This window comes from Hemitrygon akajei, chromosome 8, assembly GCF_048418815.1.
Source record: "Hemitrygon akajei chromosome 8, sHemAka1.3, whole genome shotgun sequence".
Lineage (NCBI taxonomy): Eukaryota > Metazoa > Chordata > Chondrichthyes > Myliobatiformes > Dasyatidae > Hemitrygon > Hemitrygon akajei.
The window spans coordinates 137,002,968-137,024,570 of record NC_133131.1 but is presented as its reverse complement, the minus strand read 5'-3'; the positions used below and the strand labels follow the sequence as shown (position 1 = coordinate 137,024,570).

General features: G+C 39.5%; 1 pseudogene; it reads right to left on the bottom strand.

The window, feature by feature from the left end:
- Window positions 1-321: 321 nt before the first annotated feature.
- Window positions 322-21,102, bottom strand: LOC140732293 (uncharacterized; annotated as a pseudogene).
- Between the last annotated feature and the right edge of the window lie 501 nt (window positions 21,103-21,603).

Here is a 21,603-nt window from a genome sequence, read left to right as displayed (position 1 = left end):
CTTATTACATGCACATGCAGTTCAACTCTTTGAGTGATTATGCAGAAAGTTTGAAGTTAATAACTCATCGCCTTCTACCTTAGGCCAGGAACTCATCAATCACCCCTTGTAGATTACCTGGCTCTTAAAGTGCAATTCATTTTGTAAAATGGATGCAACAAGAACTGACAATGTCAAAAGTTAATCAAGAACAGCAAATTAATTTTTCGCCATCAAATAAACTAAATTATTCAGAATCACAAAACTGTTGCAAAATTAGAAGCACATATACTTTATTTGGGGATCATAGAAGACAGAAAAATATATTATTTCAGGCTCAAATGCAAATTTATCATCTTGGTCATCAGTGATTCATTGATAATTGACTTAATACATCAGGTTAACACATTTTTGTTTGTGCATATGAGATTAGTTTCTACACACTCAGACTAGCTAGAACTATGTTCTTCAAGCAAAGTCATGACAGTACCTACAGTTGTTTTTGGATCAAGAAATGTCACTAATAGCAAATTAATATTTCTTCCAGATAAATACGATTTTGCACTGTCATACTCAGCATGGAATCAAGACCAAAGCTGGAAAGGTAAGTTTCTTTAGTGAACTCTGTAGGATCAGCATTGCTGACTTCACTCAACAATTCAATAACATACTCCTCGGGAGTCTTTTGTGAATTATTGGGTAATTCTGCCATTGGATTGATTTATGATTTACTGATTTCATCTTTCACAAGGGAATAAAGTCGTGCTTTCATAGCTGGAATTTGAGAAACAACATTAGCATTCAAACTGGAGAAATTAAATTTACAGATAGCAAGCTGTGGATTGTTTTGTACGAGGGACTGTTCAAGGCATTGGTTAATTTCTGAAAATTTCCAAAATCATTATCCCCTTTGATTCCAGAAATCTTTGGATGCTATCCTTATTGAGTAATAGGCCAAGGTTCAGTGCACCCCAGTTGATAGACTGCCCTACTAGTCCCTGATTTCTCCTGTAATGCACAAAACTGTCAAGAAAAGAGTTTGCTGCAAAATAGTTTACCTGGGCAGAATTCCCAATGAATGATGCAATTGATGAGTAGCAGAAAAAGAAATCCAGTGGGAAGGATTTTGTTGTACTGTGAAGATTCAGAACTCCTGCAATCTTTGGACCCAAAACTTTATCGAACAATGATTTATTTAGAGCTGGCATGAGGGCATCGTGTAATACAACAGCACTGTGAAACACTCCTTTAATTGGGATCTTTGGGAAGGAATGAAGGAAACGATTGATGGCTAACTCAACATTTGACAAGTCTGAGATATCACAGGTAATACTAAGTACAGTTGTCCCAAACTGTTTCCAGAGTTCTTTAAATTCTTCTTGCTTTTCAGTAGTTGGAATGCTTTGTGACAAAATAATGACATATCCTCCCCCATGTTTGGCAATAAAATTTACTGTCTCAAAGCCAAGTCCTGAAAGTCCCCCATCACAATATATGCTGCATCTCTATGAAAAAGTTGTTTGTGACTGTGGTACACGGGTATCTCTGAAATCTTATCATTTGTATTCAGATCCACAACTGAGACAGCTTTGCAGGTGAAGTAGGAATCTTCCCCACGTTCACCTACAGCACAGGTCACTGAGTGAAAACTAATCCTTGGAAAATCAAGCCGTTTCCTCTGTAACTGCAATGATCTCATCCACTTATAAACATCATCAGCAGATTTTTTCAGATAACTCTTTTTCAGTATGTTAGCTACCTTCAAGAAATGAATTTGGACATTTTCCTTTTCATAACCAAGAATGTTCTGACAAGTTTCAAATGCCTGGTTGTTGTCAAAGAGAACAACAACATAGCCAGCAGAAGAGTTGTTAACAATCCTTGAGACTAGAGCTGCTTTAACAGGTGGCAAGAAAAGCAATGCATCGGAATGAGGATATGCTTATGAAAAGTCACTAGGTTCTGTTTGAACCTGTACTTTCCAGCCCAATGACTCAGCTGTCAGAGACAGCACTTTACTGAGACAAGATTCTGGGCTGGAGGAGAGAATTGACAAGCACTTGTGATGCTTAGGAGAAGGTAAAATATTATGGAGTATTTCCCAGGCAAGTATGAAGTATGAGACACAGGGTGTCTGCTTCAGAAATGGAACTTTACTGGTTTTGAAGCAAACAGATGCAGGAAGACTCACTGTTGAAAATGCAGCAACCGGGTATCACATAACAACATGATCTCCTACTTTGCAGGACTTCACATCTTTGCTGACTGCTGTGACTGTACCACTGAAATCCAGAACAATTAGCTCATATCCTTTAGTTACAGTTGTGTTCCAGTATAATGTCTGTCCAAAGTTCACAGCAGAGACACTGACTGGAAAATAATCTGTAGAATGAATGCACATTGCTTCAATTTTAACATAAACTGTTTGGTTTACAGGCTCCATCATTTTCCATTCTTGTGACTTTGCATGAACATCTACAACTTTGTAAGGATTTGTTGTCTGGAAAACTACATTTTCATAACCAGTGTAAGGTACAATGCCGAAAATATTGTTCAAATTTATAGAAGTTGCTCGTTTGACACAAGAAACATGTACCTTTCCTAGTCGAATCATTACTTCAGGGTAATTATGAGGCAGGCTGATTACGTTAGCTAAAACTGCAATATCTGCCTCATTAGCAGAGCCAATGTCTCTCAGCTGAAAAGCAATCTCTTGAAGTTCTAGAAGGCATGATCTGTCATTCCCCATAAGGCAAAACCTGCAGTGATTTGATCCACTGCATTTTCAGATGTCTTGTAGGTGATGGTTCTAACAGACTTTGAGGATTTTTTTCCTTGGACCAGTAGAAGTATTTGCCGATAGACCTCACAGCAGCTGCTGACATGGTCCACTACTTCTTCACTGGTCTGGTCAGTTATGTTTTTCATGCCCCACAAGAACAACACTTCATCAAAGCTGTTCAAATCAGTCACATTGTACTGTCGCAAAATCTGTGTGACTTCTCTATCCATCAAGGTCTCTGGATCCTGGTAAGGAACGTAAAATGACTGCTTATGCAGGTGCTTTTGCAGACCTTTAGCAATCCCAATGTTATTGGCAAATACTAATGATCTTGGTGTAGAATGAATATCTACTTCTCTGGCAAGCTGATCAATTTCCTCCCAGGAGTTTTCATAGGAAATATCATTAAATCCTGTGGAATTGCCTTGCCCAAGGAATGTAATTCTGACATTTTTTAATTCAGCAATTACAGTACCCTTTCTATCTGTAAATGCCCCAGAAACTTCATAAAATTCCACAGTATTTTTACAGGTCCTCATGTATATTATCATTTCCTGTTGCATTGGTTGACATACCACCAAACTCCCAATAGAAGTTGGGAACCCAGCCCTCAGATTTGACATTTTCATTGCCAGAATAGAAGCTGTTTGCATGTAGTAATCTAAGATAACCGGATGAATGCAAAACTCGTGCATCTGTGGGACAAGTTCATCTGGTACTTTAACATATGTTATAGCTTCCTGTAGTTCATCTGAGCAGAACACATCTCCAAGGTTTCTGAAGACTGAACTATACTGGAAACCTAATTTAGAAATAGAATCATAAATATTTTCTGCCTTAATTCTTATATTGTCTCTTTGCAAAATCTGCTCAACTGAAAGAACACTTTCTTCAACCATGTACTCCATGTTTTGCTGACCTTCTCCTTTTGTGTAAGAAACAGCTGATGCCACAACAGAAAATTCAGTCACTTTGTCTTCCCTGTTAAGTTGGACCTTGAGCTCTGTTGAGTTTGGCTGCACAATACAGGGATTCAAGAAAGAAATACTCAATTGGCAGAACCTGAGGGGTATCTTTGGTTTAATACTTGCCAAGGTAGATGCTAAGGCAAGCTCAACGTGCATGGAGCCAGGTAATATTGGCACTCCGTTGTTCTTGTGCTCCAACAGGTACGGTGCTTTTGTTAGTGTGAGGTTGTAGTCATACTCCTTGCCATCTCTGCTTGAACTACTGAGAAGAGGATGAGCTATAGATGACACCTCTTTGTCACCATGCCTAAAATCTTCAAAGTCAATGCTAAGCTTAGAGCGATCAAACTTATAACACGGATACAATGTGGGAACTATCTCACATTCCTCAAAGATATTTTGCCAATTAGGATTGTATCCCATTTGGAAAAGCCCTGACAAAACGGAAAGCAGGGTTTCATAATCTCTTTGTGGCTGCACTGCAGGGAAAACCTGAGCCCCATTTCCTACAATTTCTTTAATGTATCTCTGTAAGGCCCTTCGAGGTCCTATTTCAATAAACATAGCATCTTTTACCTCTGCAACAGCAGCTCTAATGGCTTGTTCAAAAAGAACAGGTTTTTCTATGTTTCTGGACCAATACTTTCCTGTCACACAGTCATTTCCTGCAACCAATTTTCCAGTGACAGTGGAAATGACTTTAACTTTTGTATCATGTTTCTGTAAATTACTGATATTCTCTTCCACTTGGTTTAATATTGGTTTCATCAAATGACTGTGATATGCTGCATGGACATCCAGAAGGTGAAGGAATACATTCTTGTCACCAAATGAACTCTGTAAATCTGTATGCAATTTGTCTATTGCATCGGCATCTCCTGACACTGTGCATGACGAGGGACTATTGAATGCAGCAATGCAGAGTCTCCCTGAATAGGTATCAAGCTTATCTGACACTTTTTTCACAGGCAAATTACTAACCACCAACATTTTCCCTCCTGTTACTGTTGATTGTAAAGCACTTCTGTGGTAAAGCACCTTTACAGCATCTTGTAATGAAAGTATTCCGGCACAATATACTGCAGCTACTTCTCCAACTGAGTGTCCAATGACAATGTCAGGCTCAATTCCCCAAAACTTCAGAAGAGTCACTATTGCTACTTGGATGCCAAAGAGTATTGGCTGTGCTACATCTGGTTTTGTGAAGTCATCACAGTCATTCTCTATTAACTCCATTAAGCTGATGTCTGTGTATTGTTGGAGCATCCTGTCTATCTCATTGATCTGTGCCCTGAACCTCGGTTCTATTTGTAGAAGCTGTTTGCACATACCTTGATATAAAACACCGTTGCCACAAAACACAAATAACAATTTAACATCAGCTTTGGTCTGAGCCACTTCACTATCTACAGCTGATCTAAGCTGCTGTTGGAGATGCCCAAGGGAAGAAGCAATAAATGCCTTCCTGTATCTGTAATTCTTATGGCTTCTTCTACATGCAGATGTGTACGCCAGGTTGTGAAGAATTACATCTTCACTTTCCCTTATTTGGTTACTTGTATCCTTTATCATCATTCTCACTGAATTCGGGGAGACAGCGGAAAGCACAAATATTTCAAATGGTTCTTGTACAGAGTTTTGACCAGAATCTTGCTTGAAATGCCTTACAACTACATGAGCATTTGTCCCTCCAAATCCAAATGAATTGATCCCTGCCATCTTCCCATTCTCCCCGTTTCTCTTCCCAGTTTATCACAGTAGTTGGAATACGTAGGTTCAGATCTTTTGTATTGATGCTCGAGTTCTCCTTGGAGTAGTGGAGTAATGGTACAATCTTTCCATGATGCATCATGAGGAGAACTTTAATTAAACCTGCAGTTCCTGCGGCTGATTCTGTGTGACCAATGTTTCCTTTGGCTGACCCCATTGTAAGTGGAGGGAAATCTGAGTGTCTGGATTGTGCAATAACACTTGATATGCTGGCTGCTTCAGTCGGATCACCAGCTGGTGTTCCGGTTCCATGAGCCTCCACGTACTGAATCTGTGAAGGGTCAACACTTCTGGGGTAAATACCCCTCAGTAACACTTCTTGCTGCTTTTGGGAGGGTCTGGTGATAGGTGTGACTGCTCTGCCATCCTGATTGATTGCACTACGGACTATTACACCCCAAATATGGTCGTGGTCCTTCTGAGCCTGTTGATAGGATTAATGAGTATGTCAATATTAAAGAAATAGTTTTCCAATAAACACCAATATTTAAATACACTTTGTAGACGTAAAAAGAATCTGATTAAATGTGTTATCTTTGCGAGCGGCTTTAACAGCAAAATGCCACAACCTTCGCCTCTTCCGTACCCATTGGCTTTGTTGGAAAATGGTTTGCTCATTCCATCTGGAGATATCATTTTTGCTTTGCTGAGTGCTACATTGACTCTCGGCTCAATAATACAGCTCACACCCCCACAAACTGCCATCTCACAATCACCTGAAAATGGGAATTTATACAAAGTGTATGTGAATCCAAATGTACAAGGAAAGGTTCGAATAAAATAATTTGTGATAACAAAATTGTTGAAACAGTTCAGACCCTTAACTGTGTTGCTGAGCAGAGAGATCATGGGATCCAAGTTCATATCTCCTTGAAAGTGGCTACACAGATCGACAGGGTGGGTCAAGAAGACAAATGGAATGCTTGCTTTTATTAGTTGAGGCATTGAGTTCCAAAGCGAAGAGGTTATGTTGCTTGACTAATCTATTGGAGTTTGTCGAGAATGTAACCAGGAAGTTAGACAAGGGAGATCCAGTGGATGTAGTGTACCTCAATTTTCAGAAGGCATTTGATAAGGTCCCATGTAGGAGATTGGTGGGTAAAATCAGAGCTCATGGCATTGGGGGGAAGATATTGACGTGGATAGAAAACTGGTTGGCAGATAGAAGGCAAAGGGTAACGGTGAATGGGTGTTTCTCGGAATGGCAGGTGGTGACTAGTGGGGTGCCACAAGGCTCAGTATTGGGACCACAGCTGTTTACGATTTACATCAACGATTTAGATGAAGGCATTGAGAATAACATCAGCAATTTTGTTGATGATACTAAGCTGGGTGGCAGTGTGACATGTGATGAAGATGTTAGGAGAATTCAGGGTGACTTGGATAGGCTGAGTGAGTGGGCAGATACTTGGCAGATGACGTTTAATGTGAATAAGTGTGAGGTTATCCACTTTGGGAGTAAGAACAGGAAGGCAGATTATTATCTGAACGGTGTAGAGTTAGGTAAGGGAGAAATACAAAGAGATCTAGGAGTCCTTGTTCATCAGTCACTGCAGGTGAATGAGCAAGTGCAGCAGGCAGTGAAGAAGGCTAATGGATTCCTCTTAGGAAATCCTCTTGCATTTGTACAGGGCCCTGGTGAGACCACACCTGGAGTATTGTGTACAGTTTTGGTCTCCAGGGTTAAGGAAGGACATCCTGGCTGTAGAGGAAGTGCAGCATAGATTCACAAGGTTAATTCCTGGGATGTCCCTACTGTCTTACGCAGAGAGGTTAGAGAGACTTGGGCTTGTACACGCTGGAATTAAGGAGATTGAGAGGGGATCTGATTGCATCATATAGGATTATGAAGGGATTGGACAAGATAGAGGCAGGAAATATGTTCCAGATGCTGGGAGAGTCCAGTACCAGAGGGCATGGTTTGAGAATAAGGGGTGGGTCATTTAGGACAGAGTTAAGGAAAAACTTCTTCTCCCAGAGAGTTGTGGGGGTCTGGAATGCACTGCCTCGGAAGGCAGTGGAGGCCAATTCTCTGGATGCTTTCAAGAAGGAGCTAGATAGGTATCTTATGGATAGGGGAATCAAGGGATATGGGGCAAGGCAGGAACCGGGTATTGATGGTAGATGATCAGCCATGATCTCAGAATGGTGGTGCAGGCTCGAAGGGCCGAATCGTCTACTTCTGCACCTATTGTCTATAAGTATAACTCTTGTTAATCCACATCTGGAGTATTTCATAGAGTTCTCGGTGACCCACTGTAGGAAGAATGTTGAGGCTTTGGAGAGGTGCAGAAGAGGTTAACTGGGATGCCGCCTGGTTTAGAACGGGTTGTTTGCTCTGGAGTGCCAGAGAGTGAGGTTCTATAAGATTGTGAGAAGCATTGATAGAGTAATCAGGGAGTATGTGTTTCCTGGTGTTGACAAGTCTAATATCAGAGGGCATGCATTGAAGGTGAGAAGGGGTAGGCTCAGTGGGGATGTGTGTGGCAAGCTTTTTACTCAGATCAGTGGATGCCTGTTATGGTTGCAGAGGCAAATACATTAGAGGCTTTTAAGGGATAGTTTAGATGGGCACATGTAAATGAGAAAGATTGAGGGATATGGGCATTGTTGAGGTAGGAGATGGTAGTTTTTGTGGGGGTTTGATATACTTTTTCGCTGGTTTGACACACCATTATAGGCCGTAGGGGCTGTTCCTGTGCTATGCTGTACTGTTCTATGTTCTATGTTCTATGTTCTAAGATCAAGATGTAGCTTGTAGGAAGATAGAATGTCGTGGCTCAGTTTTGTTACTTCCTTGTGTGGTATTAAATTACAACTAAAGATTTCAGAGATTTACTCAGCTAACTAATTATATTTCAGAGTACAGCATACCTCCTCTGAAGTATCTCATCCTTAGAATAAGGATCCAAGTGGTGTTGATCCTTTGCCACCATTTCCTTGCTAAATTACTACTTGTGCTTAATTAGCAATGTGGGAAAGCAGCCCAGGAATTATAGCAGGAGTACCTAACGATGAGGAGTCAGTTTTGTAAGACTCCATTTCAACTTTCTTCAGATGGAGCTAAGTGAAGCTACAGTATGAACAATCAAATTTAGTTCATGCATTAGAGACTCTACCAACATAGGAAATATTCTGTCCACATCCATTCTATCAAGACTTTACACCATTCAATAGGTTTCAATGAGGTTAACCTTCATTCTTCTGAATTCTAGTGATATCAAGCCCAGAGACATTGAACACTCTTCATATGAGAAGCCATTCAATTCTGGAATCTTTTTCGTGAATCTCCTTTGAACCCTTTCCAGTTCAGTACTTCATTTCTAAGATAAGAGGCCCAGACCTGCTCAGAATATTCCAGGTGGGGCCCCACCAGGGCTTTATAAAGATCAACATTACATCCATGCTTTTATATTCTAGTCCTTGTGAAATGAATGCTAACATTGCATTTGCCTTCCTCACCACAGATTCAATCTGCAAATTAACTTTTAGGGAATCCTGTACAAGGACTCCCAAGTCCCTTTCGATCTCCAAATGGAGAGAAAATACAAAAAGCTAAGGTGCAAAGTGACTGGAGGTTGGTGGCAGTGGATGGGAGATCCCCAGAGCTAATAAGATCAGTGATGGTGTGGGAGACAATGGCCTGGAGTCAATTGACTGAAGCAGTTTGGTAAGACTCCATTCAAATTTCTTCAGATGGAGCTAAGTGAAGCTACAGTATGAACAATTAAATTTATTTCATCCATTATGGTAACAAGAGTAAAAGTAATGGAACAAAAAAATCCTTGTACCTTGCTTGATGGCCTGAGCAGCATAATGTAAAGCAACAAGTGATGAAGAGCACGCTGTATCAATAGCCAGTGATGGTCCGGTAAGGTTGAAAGCAAAAGAAATCCTATTTGCCGCAATACTCATTGCTGACCCTGTCCCGTTATAATGGGTGATTTTGTTGGCGACACTGTTTGAAATCCCCTCAAAATCACGATTCATGAGACCTAAAGAGAAGACCTAAATAGGTTTTACTGTTGAAGCATTAGTGTAGTTCATTATTTTATTGTGTAAATAATACAACGATTTCCTGTGACTGCATGCACACAGTTAGATATGTAAATAAAGCAGCTGTTCTCCAAAAGATACATAAAATCTAAACATTTCAGATTCAAATCCAAAATATACACAAACTAAACCTTCCAGACATAGTTAGGCTCTATTTTCACCCATGTAAATACTCCCTTAATCATACTAATTACCACATAACCTCTCCGTTATCAAAATATTGTGGAGGTGATTGGAGGATTGATGAGGGCAGAGCAGTGGCTGTTGTCTTCATTTAGCAAAGTCTTTGACAGAGGTTCCACATGGACCAGGAGAGCAGCAGATTGGACACAGAATTTGTTTGGTGGTACAGGCAGAAGATGGTAGTGGAGAATCATTTTCCGGATCAGAGACCTGCATCAGTGGTGTGCCGCAGAGATCAGAGTGTAGTCCTTTATTGCTCATCATTCAGCAAAGATTGCAAGTGGCATGACCATGTTATAGGAAGGCTGTGATTCATCTCGAGTGACTTTCAAAAAGAATTCACAGGAATGTTGACTCAAATTGGAGAGCTTGAGTTAGGTAGGGACAACTTTCCCTGATGGAAAGGGGTGACCTTGGAGAGATCCATTGAAGTATGAGAGGAATTGACAGGACAGATGATTACAGCTTTCTCCCAGTGTTTGGAGTCTAAAACTAGAGGGCCAGACGTCTATGTTAGTTGTTCCACACAGATGGGGGTGGGTACATGGAACAAGCTGCCAGAGTACTAGTTCCTGGATGTCAACATCTCTGAATCCGGCCGGTGGTGTAGTGACATCTGCACCAGAGTTCGAGGCCAGCAGTGGTGGTCAGCACCTTGCACACTTTCCATGCGTGCTGGGTTGAGCATCGAACCAGCAGCTCAAATTCATTAAAAAAAACAGACAAATGCTAAAGAAATGGCAAGGTTGCCACCAATACAACACAAAGCACCAAAAGGAACATCAACAACATCTCTGAAGGTCTGCGCTGGGTCAGATGTCCTGCCAGTTTATATATTTCATGGGGAGTTTGAGATTTGGTTTGTCACTGAGGACTCCAACAAATTTTGCCAGATATACCATGGAGAGCTTTCTGACTACTCACATAATCATCTGGTATAGAACTTAGAACATTGAAATCCACAGCACATTACAGGCCCTTCAGCCCACAATGTTGTGCCGACCTTGTAACCTACTCTAGAAACTGCCTAGAATTTCCCTATCACATAGCCCCCTAGTTTCTAAGCTCCCTGTACCTATCTAAGAGTCTCTTAAAACACCCTATTGTATCCAAAGACACAGAAGTAGATTGCCAGGCCTTCATTCAGCAGACACTGCTGCTGCCGAGATTGGGACCCAGCTGGATTCTGCTTCAAAGTCCAGTGTTGATGCCACTACAGCATTGACTGCCCACTACACCACTGACCTGCCCATAGGAGACACCAATGCATAGAAGGAGAAAAAGCTGCACAGGGTTATAAACTCAAGTCAATTCCATCATGGGAATCACCTCCTCACGATCAAGGACATCTCCAAAAGGCAGCCTCAAGAAGGCATCATTCATCATGAATGTCCTGCACCATCCAGGACATGCCCTCTTCTCATTGCTACTAACAATGAGGAGATTCAGGAGCCTGAAAACTCACACTCAATATTTTTGGAACAGTTTCATCCCCTCTACTATCAGATTTCTGAAGAGGCCATGAACCCATGAACTCAACTTGAGACTTTTTGCACTATTTGTATTTTTATATACAGTATATTCTTATTGTAGTTGATATACAAATGATGAAACAAGTTTGAGGGTGGAAACAACTTACGCTGGTTCACATGGTCTGGCAATGTCTACTCACCAATAAAAACACCTGTTTTACTGCCACTGATATTTTCCATGGGCATCCCTGCATTCTCAAACACTTTGTACATGCACTCCAACAGATGTTTCTGCTGTGGGCCCATACTATTGGCCTCTGTTTGACTTATGTTAAAGAGCTTGTGATCAAACTCATTAAACCTGTTAGTTAAACAGAAAGTCTGTGTTAACTGCAGGCCAGTGATATTCTGAGGTGCTCACCTGCTCACATACTGTAAATGCATCTGACGATTTCTAAACAAATCATTCAGTTCACTTAAAAAGTAATTTTCCACAGTAATTCTGATTCTTGTGCTAATTTGGATGTTCTAGAAAACTTACACTTTCATTCAACAATAATTAATCTGCTTGAAAATTATTTTAATAGAGAAATGTAAAGTCATGCATTCTTTTAAAAGTTTGATCAATGAGAAGCAATACACTAAGGCTGGCATAATTTAAAGGGGAATGCCAGATCAGAGCTATTTGATTTTAATGTCATTTATAGTCAGGCAGAAAATAACTTAAATTTGTTTCCAGTACAGTTGATTCCCTAACTGTGCTGATTTAACCAAGTTTATCCAATTTGTCATTTACTTTCTTAGCTGTAGCTTGTACTTACGACTTTCACCTTTGGTTCATATTTAAGTCTTTGAATAGCATTGTGATGGTGATGTATTCATGAATTCAAATAGACCTCAAGATTATCCATTACCCTATACTGATTTGTAATTATTAATATTTTGATCATTCAGTTTGGCATTTTATGAAATGCTGTATCCTTCATTACCCTTCGATTAAACTTGCTCATTTTGTGATCATTTTTCCTGCTTTGTTGTCATCAGTGTCATGCCGGAACTTTGTATCGAAGCGATTTGCTGGAATATCATCCACACAGTTTCTTCCCTCAAGAAGGACTTTCCAGAAATTATCAATGCCTTCTCCTGGAATATAAAGAACGAACTTGTAGATAATAACCAGTTTGTAATTCTGCCATTCATCCCTGAGGAAGGTAACACTATCACGTGACTCTTTACTTATAATCAATCTAGCGATGTGGGCCTTGCGGGCTAAGCCAGCATATAAAGTGGTCAGGCTTTGGCGAGAAAAGGTGTCGTTTAAAGGTGCTTAATCTTTTGGAGTCATTGGGTTGATTGCAGAACTTAAGCTTAAGAAATTACAGCCGGAGTATAACAATTGTAGGCAGGATGGTAGTTAAACCAGCGGGTTACTCTTTCTGTATGATGTGAGATTGCAGGGTAGTCAACTGTCTCCTGATAATTACATCTCCAGGAAGTACTTCCAACTGCAGCTCCTGACAGACAAGGTCAATAAAATCGAGCTAGAGCTGGATGTTCTCAGGACCATTTGATCAGATTTGCCAGAACTGTTGGGGAGGGGTTATAAAATTTGGCAGGGGATTGGAACTAGTGTGACAGGACGAAGGATAGGGCAGTTGCCATACAAATAGATGCCATAGGTAATGATGCTGTGAAGCAGGACAGACAGGTGATAGGGTAGAATTGCAGTTAGTAGGGGAGTTGATGAATAACATGGAGGCAAAATAGAAAAGGGTGATGAATACAGGACAGGTGTTATATTTGAATGCATGCAGTATGCGGAATAATCTGGATGATATTGTAGTGCATTTATAAATTGATGGAATAACGATGTAGGCATCACTGAGTTGTGGCTGTAAGAAAATCATAGCTGAGAGCTTAACATCTAAGGATACATACTGTATCAAAAGGACAGACAGGTAGGCGGGGCGCTGTGATTACTCTGTTGGTTAAAAATAAAATAAAATCCTTAGAAGAAATGATTTAGGATTAGAAAATGTAGAATCCATGTGGGCTGACTTAAGAAACTGCAAAGGTAAAGAGATCCCAATCTTGATTCTTCGGGTATTTTGGAGAAATTGTTAGAATTAAATCCTTTTCAGAAAGGTGTAATATCAAATGTTTACAATATAATTATGAAAATACGTTCAAAGGCCTTTTATAAGATTAAAAATGATTGGGAAAGAGAACTTAACCTTACTATCCCTATTGAAAATTGGGATAAAATTCTTCAATTAGTTAATTTATCCTCTATATGTGCTAAACATTCATTGATACAGTTTAAAGTTGTGCACAGGGCTCATATCTCCAAGGATAAATTGGCTCGTTTTTATTCCCATATAAATCCTATATGTGACAGATGTCATTCTGAGATAGCTTCTTTAACTCATATGTTTTGGTCATGTCCACTTTTGAAAAAATATTGGAAAGATATTTTCGATATTATTTCCATGGTATTGAACATTGATTTACAACCTCATCCTATTACCGCAATCTTTGGTTTACCAATGATGGAGTCAATTCGTTTATCTTCTTCTGCTTGTTGGATGATTGCATTTCCTACATTAATGGCTAGAAGATCTATTTTGTTGAATTGGAAAGAAATTAATCCCCCTACCATATTTCATTGGTTTTCTCAAATTATGTTATGTCTAAATTTGGAAAAAATTAGAAGTGTCGTATATGACCCTTCTATTAAATTTGAAAAGATTTGGAGGCCATTTATTCAATACTTTCACATGATGTAATTTGACCCTGTTCCAATCCTGTTTGTTTTTCCGGTTTTGATTATATATATGTTGAGAGGATCGGGGTTGGGGACACTGATGATTTTGTATCTTTTTATAGATATTATAAACAGCCCATTTTTTTCTTCTTTTTCTTTTCCTTTTTTTCTCTTTAATAGTTAGTGATCAGTTTGTTAGATTAGTTTTTCTTAGGGTAATAATATTTTTTTCTGTCTTTTTCTCTTTTCTGTTTTTTCTCAACATGATATACCTAGTTTTTTTTGTTTCATTTATATGATATTTGTATCATTCGTGATTTGGGAAGACTTAACTATATTGTACTTATAGCTTGTGTATCCTTTTATGTTCATTTTAATTTTGTAAGTTTGTAATCCCATTATCTATGTATTAATCTTAACATATTGATATTAATAAAAAGATTGAAAAAGAAAAAGGACAGACAGGTAGGCTGGGCGCTGTGGTGACTCTGTTGATTAAAAATAAAATAAAATCCTTAGAAGAGATGATATAAGATTGGGAGATGTAAAATCCATGTGGGCTGATTTAAGAAACTGCAAAGGTAATCGGTATTATATACAAACCTCTGAACAGTATCCAGCATGTGGGATATAAATTACAATGGGAAATAGAAAAAGCTTCTAAAAAGGCCTCCTCTATATTGGTGAGACCCTATCTAAATTGAGAAACCTCTTTGTCGAGCTCCATGCACCTAAAGCAGAATTTCCAGGTGGTGAACCATTTTAATTCCTATCCTCTCTGCTGTTCCAACACGTCAGTCAATGGCCTTCTCCTCTGTCATGCTTAGGCTCCTTCATATTCAGTCTGAGTAGTCTCCAAACTGATGGCATGAGCATTGATTTCTCCTTTCAGAAATTATTTTCCCCTTCCACTTCCCAGTTCCATTCTTCTGTTTTCCATTCTGACTTCTTCCCTCTTCACCTCGCCTGCCTATCATTTCCAATTGGTACCTCTCCTTTCTCCCTTTCTCCCATGGTCTACAGTTGCCTCCTCTCAGATTCCTTCTCCTGCCCTTTACCTTAGTCAGACACTTGGCTTCACCTATCACCTTCTAGTTTGACTCACATCCACATCACCAGCATTTTATTCTGATGTTTTACCCCTTTCTTTTCAGTCCTGAAGAATGGTCTCAAACTGAAACATCAACTACTTATTCACTTCCACAGATGCTGCCTGACCTGCTGAGTTCCTCCAGTATTTCAACTGTGTTGTTAAAAAGAGCAATGTTATGATAGTCATGGGGATTTTAATATGCAGATTGATTTGGAAAATGAGGTTGGTGCTGAATCCCAAGAGAGGGAATTTGTTGAATACAGACGATCTGGCTTTTTAGAGCAGTTTGTGGTTGAGCCCACTTGGCTAGAGACAATTCTGGAATGGCAGTTGTGTACTGACTCAGATTTAAGGCAAAGAAACCCTCAGGAGTCAATGACCATAATCTGATAGAATTCACCCCACAGTTTGAGAGGGAGAAGATAAAGTCAGATGTATCAGAATTACAGTGCAGTACAGGGAATTACAAAGGCATAAGAGAGGAGCAGCCAATGTTGATTTGAAGGGGACACTAACAGGAATGAAGGCAGAACAGTAATGGCAGGAGATTCTGGGTTCAATTCGGAAGGTGCACACTAGCTACATCCCAAAGATGAAGAAGTATTCTAAAGAGAGGGTGAGGCAACCATGGCTGACAAGGGCTGTCAAAAGCAGTATAAGAGCTAAAGATAGGGCATACAATATAGCCAGAAGTAGTAGGAAGTAAGAGGTTTGGTAAGCTTTTAAAAACCAACAGAAAGCAACTAAAAAGAGAAAAAAGATGAAATATGAAGGTAAACTAGCCAATAATATAAATGAGGATACCAAAAGTATATTCGGCTATATAAAGAGTAAAAGATAATCAAGAGTGGATACTGGACTGCTGGAAAATGGCACTGTAGAGGTACTAATAGGGAACAGAGAAACAGCAGACAAATGTAAGAAGAATTTTGTAACAACTTTACTGTGGAAGACCCTAACAGCATATCAGAAATTTGAGAGTATCCGGGGCAGAAGTGGGTCTAGAACAAGGCATTGGTGAGGCCAAATTTGGAATATTGTGTATAGTTCTGGTCACTGAATTATTGGAAAGATGTCAACAAAAATAAGTTTCAGCACCTAAGTTACAGAGAAAGTTTGAACAAGTTAGGTCCTTATTCTTTGGAGTGTAGAAGGTTGAGGGGGGACTTGATAGAGTTATTTGAAATTATGAAGGGGATAGATAGAGTTGACGTGGATAGGCTTTTTCCATTGAGAGTAGGGGAGATTCAAACAGGAGGACATGAGTTGAGAGTTAAGGGGCAAAAGTTTAGAGGTAACACAAGGGGGAACTTCTTTTCTCAGAGAGTGGTAGCTATGTGGAATAAGCTTCCAGTAGAAGTGGTAGAGGCAGGTTCAATATTGCCATTTTTTTAAAGATTGGATAGGTATATGGACAGGAAAGGAATGGAGGGTTATGGGCTGAGTGCAGGTCGGTGGAACTAGGTTAGAGTAAGCGTTCGGCACGGACTAGAAGGGCCGAGAAGGCCTGTTTCAGTGCTGTAATTGTTATATGGTTATATGATTATATGGTTAGATCTGAAGGTAGGGAATTCACCAGGTACAGACTGACTATACTTTATGGTTCTGAACGACATAGCTAAAGTAACTGTGGAGGCATTAGTAATGATCTTTCAAGAATCACTGGATACTGGAATGGTTCTGGAGTACTGAAAAATTCTGAATATCACTCCACTCTTTAAGAAGGAGGGAGGCAGAATAAAAACAAAATTATATGCCAGTTAGCCTGACTTCAGTGGCTGGGAAAAAGGTGGAGTCCATTATTAAGGATAAGGTTTCAGGGAACTTTGAGGCACAAGATAAAATAGGCCAGAGTCAGCATGGTTACACTGAGGAGAAATCTTGTCTAACAAATATGTTGGCATTCTCTGAGGAAATAACAGGCAGTATAGTCAAATAGGAGTCAATGGATGTTGTTTACTTTGATTTTCAGGAGGTCTGTGACAAGGTGTCGCACGTGAGGTTGATTAACGAGATAAGAGACCATAGTATTAGAGGAAAGATACTAGCATGGGTAGAATATTGACTGAGTGACAGCATGTACAGAGTAGGAATAAAGTGGATTTTACTGATTGACTGCCGGTGACTAGAGGTATTCTGCAGGGGTCAGTACTGGGACCACTTCTAATCACATTGTATGTCAATTATGTTGTAATTACAACAATTACGTTGTAATTCAATCATGTTTGGATGATGGAATTGAAGACTTTGTGACTATATGTAGGAAGCAGGGAGTCTGCAGAAAGACTTAGAAAGAATGGGAAAATGGGCAAATAAATGGTAACTGGAATATAGTGTACAGAAATGTATGGTCGTGCACTTTGGTAGAAGGAATAAAGGTGTAGGTTCTTTTCTAAGCAGAGAGAAAATCAAGAACTTAGATGTGCAAAGGGACCAGGGAGCCCTTGTGCAGGATTCCCTAAAGGTTCACTTGAAGGTTGAGTTGGTGGTAACGAAGACAAATACAATATTCATTTTGAGAATTAATTTTGAGAGAACTGGAATATAAGACCAAGGATATAATGCTGAGTATTTATCAAGCATTGGTTACACCACACATGTATTATACGCAGTTTTGGGCTCCTTATCTGAGAAAAGATGTGCTGACACTGGAGAGGGTCCTGAGGAAGTGCATAAGAATAAATCCAGAAATAAAATGGTTAACTTATGAGGAATATTTGATAGCTCTGTGTCTATACTCTCTGGAATTTATAAGAATGAGGTGGGAACCTATTGGATATTGAAGGGCCTAGATAGAGTGGCTATGCAGAGGATGTTTCAATAGTGTAAAAGTCTCGGACCAGAGGCCACAGCCTCAGAATAGAGGCATGCCCATGATGAAATGGTGGAGCAGACTTGATGGGCTGAATGGCCTGATTCTGCTCCTACATCCTATGGTCTTACAATTCTGTCAGGGAGAGACTAGTCAGTAGCATTGCTCTGCTTTTATCTGTCTGGGCAATAAACACTGAGAACCCTTTCATTATCAATTTATCACACTTGGACTCAGAATTCCATGACATTTCTGTGTTTCTTATGTTTAAACCTAATGCACTCTCTACTCTCTAAACTTGCATGATTTTCTCAATCATAAATGCTAGTCAATGTGAAACCTTCTGTGAGAAAGCTTTCTAAAACTTGTAAACTGGGACAGCCAAGTGTGGGCATAATACAGCCAGCTGTGAATTTTGGGTAGTTTTCTGGGCCTGCCCACTTGCAGCCCTTACCACACAGAGCCCCGCCCATGTGCAGATCCATTCTGAATTACAGGACCAAATCCAAACAGGTAAATCAAGTACTTGACATGTATGTCTTGTTGCTGGCAGTATGTTCTGCCTCATTCACTTTGACCTAACAGCAAAGCAACAATGAAATAGGAATGTTCATTTTTATGGGACCATGGGCATCTCAGGGTGGTAAGGGAGACAAATGTGTCACTTAACCTTTCACTTAAAGTCAGCAAAACCATACAGTGGATTGTTGACCACAGGGGGAAGCATAAGGTTCATGAACCTGTCCTCATTAGGGAATGGAGTTGGAGAGGGGCAGAGGCTATAAATTCCTTGGCATTAATATATCAGAGGATCAGTTGTGGGACCAACATTGAAATAGCTTCACAAAGAAGGCATGGTAGCACCTCTACTATTTTAGAAGTTTGTGCAGATTCGGCATGTCATCTAAACATTTAAAAACTTCTATAGATGCACTGAGAACAGTATCCTGACTGGTTGCATCGTGGCCTGGTATGGAACAGAAATGACAGCAGAAAGTAGTTGTCACAGCTCAGTCCATCACAGACAAAGCCCACCCTACAATTGAATATATTTTCAAGCAGTGCTGTCCCAGATCACAGTGAAGATCATTGAAGACCCGCACTATCCAGTCCATGCCCTCTTCTCACTGCTACCATCAAGCTAGATGTACAGAAGCCTTAGGGCCTACATTGACAGTTATTACCCTACAACCATCAGGCTCATGAACTGGCACAGATAACTTCAATCACCACCACTCTGAACCTACAGTCTCATTTTCAAAACTCTTTACAACTCATATTCGCAGTATTTTTTATTTGCACAGATTCTCTTCTTTTGCACATTGGCTCTTTGTCAGTCTTTGTTTTTTCCCCTGTTAATGCATGCAAGGAAATGAATCTCAAGGTAATATATGGTAATCTGGACATAATAATAAATTTACTTTGAACTTTGTACGTTGAAACGTAAGCAGTGGGTTCATTGATAGTGGTCTGGTCTTTGCCTGAAGATTTCAGTTTTTGGTTTCACTTCAGGTTATTGAGGACAAAGGTCTCAGCTAACATTCCACTGGAATAATGTTCTCAGCTGGCATTTCCAGGAAATGTCACGGCACTGGGAATATTGTTTTGGAATATGATGCTAAACTCTCAATCAGCCACAAAATATCATGTAATTTAAGAATAGTGTAATTAACCCGTGTCCTCCCTTAACATTACCCTTTATACAGATGATTTGATCACTTCATCCTACTAGTTGTGAGTATATTGTGTACAAATTTATTACTCTATTCCATACATTACAAACGCTAATTTATTTCCAAATATATTTTGTTGGCTGCAAATCTTTAATTTCCTTTAAAAAAAAACACTTGTGTGTCTTTCAAGATCTTGTTGTGAACTCAATCAGCCTCCTCTGGAAGCAAATCCACTTCCTGAATGTACAGCAGCACACACAAAATGCTGGAGGAAAAGCGTAAACAGTCGAGTACTGATGAAGGGTCTCGGTCTGAAAAGTCAACTGTTCACTCTTTTCCTTAGATGTTGCCTGACCTGCTGAGTTTCTCCAGCATCTTGTGGGTGTTGCTTTGGATTTCCAGCATCTACAGAATTTCTTGAGCTCCTGAATGTACAGATTATGTGCGACAAAATGTGGATCTTGCATGTGAATATGGAGGTGCTGCTACTTGCCACAATGCATTATGATTTAAAACCCAGCTGTCCATGACCTCATAAATAAAAGAATGAAAATTGCTTCAACATATGTTCATGTGAAAATGGCAAACCACCAGCTTTATTAATAATAGCCCAACCAAGAGTTTTCCAGTGAAAGCGGGGATCGATGTGGTAACTGCTCTGCCCAAGGACACAAGAGAGTTGTGGACACAGCTCAGTAGATCACGAAAAACAATCTCCCCTCCATGGATGCTGTCTAAACTTATTCGCTATCCTACAAAAGCTAACAGAATAAACAATCCTTTCCACCTGAAGACATTCTCTCCTCTCCCCTTCCAATGTGCAAAAGATATAAAAGTCTGACAACACATCCCACCAGGCTGAAGGACACATGTACCACTGTTTTAAGATTACTGAACGGACCTTTTGTATGAGATTAACCTCACAATCTACCCCATCACCTCACTGTCTCCTTGCACAGTACTGTCTCCGTGACTGTAACATTTTATTCTGCATTCTATTATTGCTTTTCTGACCCCTGTGCATGTTCTCCTTGTGATTGTGTGGGTTTTATCAACATGCTCCAGTTTTTGTCCCAAATGTGTGGGGTGGTCAGTTCATTAGCTGTTATAAATTGCCCCTTGTTGAAGTGGGAGAATATGGATTAATGGAGGAATGGGTCTGCTCTAACTCCTAACATGGATTTGACAGGCCAAATGGCCTCCTTCTATGTGAGGAAATATTAGAAAATTGTGGTGCCTATCCTATTTTCAACATATAGCGAGGCCCAGACTTGGATGTAGCAGGAGCGATGGGCAGAGCAATAAACTAAAGCGACAGTAAATAGACGTCTCATTGTCGATACATAATTTATATTTGATTTTTCTTTACAGTTTTCTATGAGTGGATTAATCTTTTATGTTCAAACATAATAAAGAGGAAAGCTAACCTTATTTGTCATTCTTGTACAGACATTTTGCTGAGAGTTTAGTTTTCAATCTTTATTGGTCTTACCTCCAGGAAAGTTACATCCTATTCCAACAATAGCTATATCTTCACTGTTGTTCCCCATTTTTAGCATTCAAGCCTGTTATTAAAATGAGAATGTAACAAAATGATAGTTATTTCATAATTGATTATCAGATTCAGATACTGCTCTTAGTTTTTTTGGAAACAAATAACATTGTCAGAGAGATAACATATCCTTTTTTTTGAATCATTACTTTATCAAAGGCAGAATTATAAATGCAAATGATTGTTTATACACTACCTGGTTATATCAAAACTCTGTTGACAGCTCCATTAATGATGAGAGAAAAAAAAATGTTGTCCTTTTGTAATGATTTCAGATAAAAATCCCAGCCAGTTCTTTTGTCACTGGAAATCAATCATTTAACATTTTTATATTTCTGTCATAAGCAATCATTATTTACATGACCAATAGACATCTAAAGTGGAAAGTATTTGAAAGACTGAGGTAAATTAAAAAATATTAAATACTTAATTTCTGTTCATGTCAAAAAATAAACAACATTAGTGCATTTCCTATTGGGTACATGTGAAGTGTTTGCAA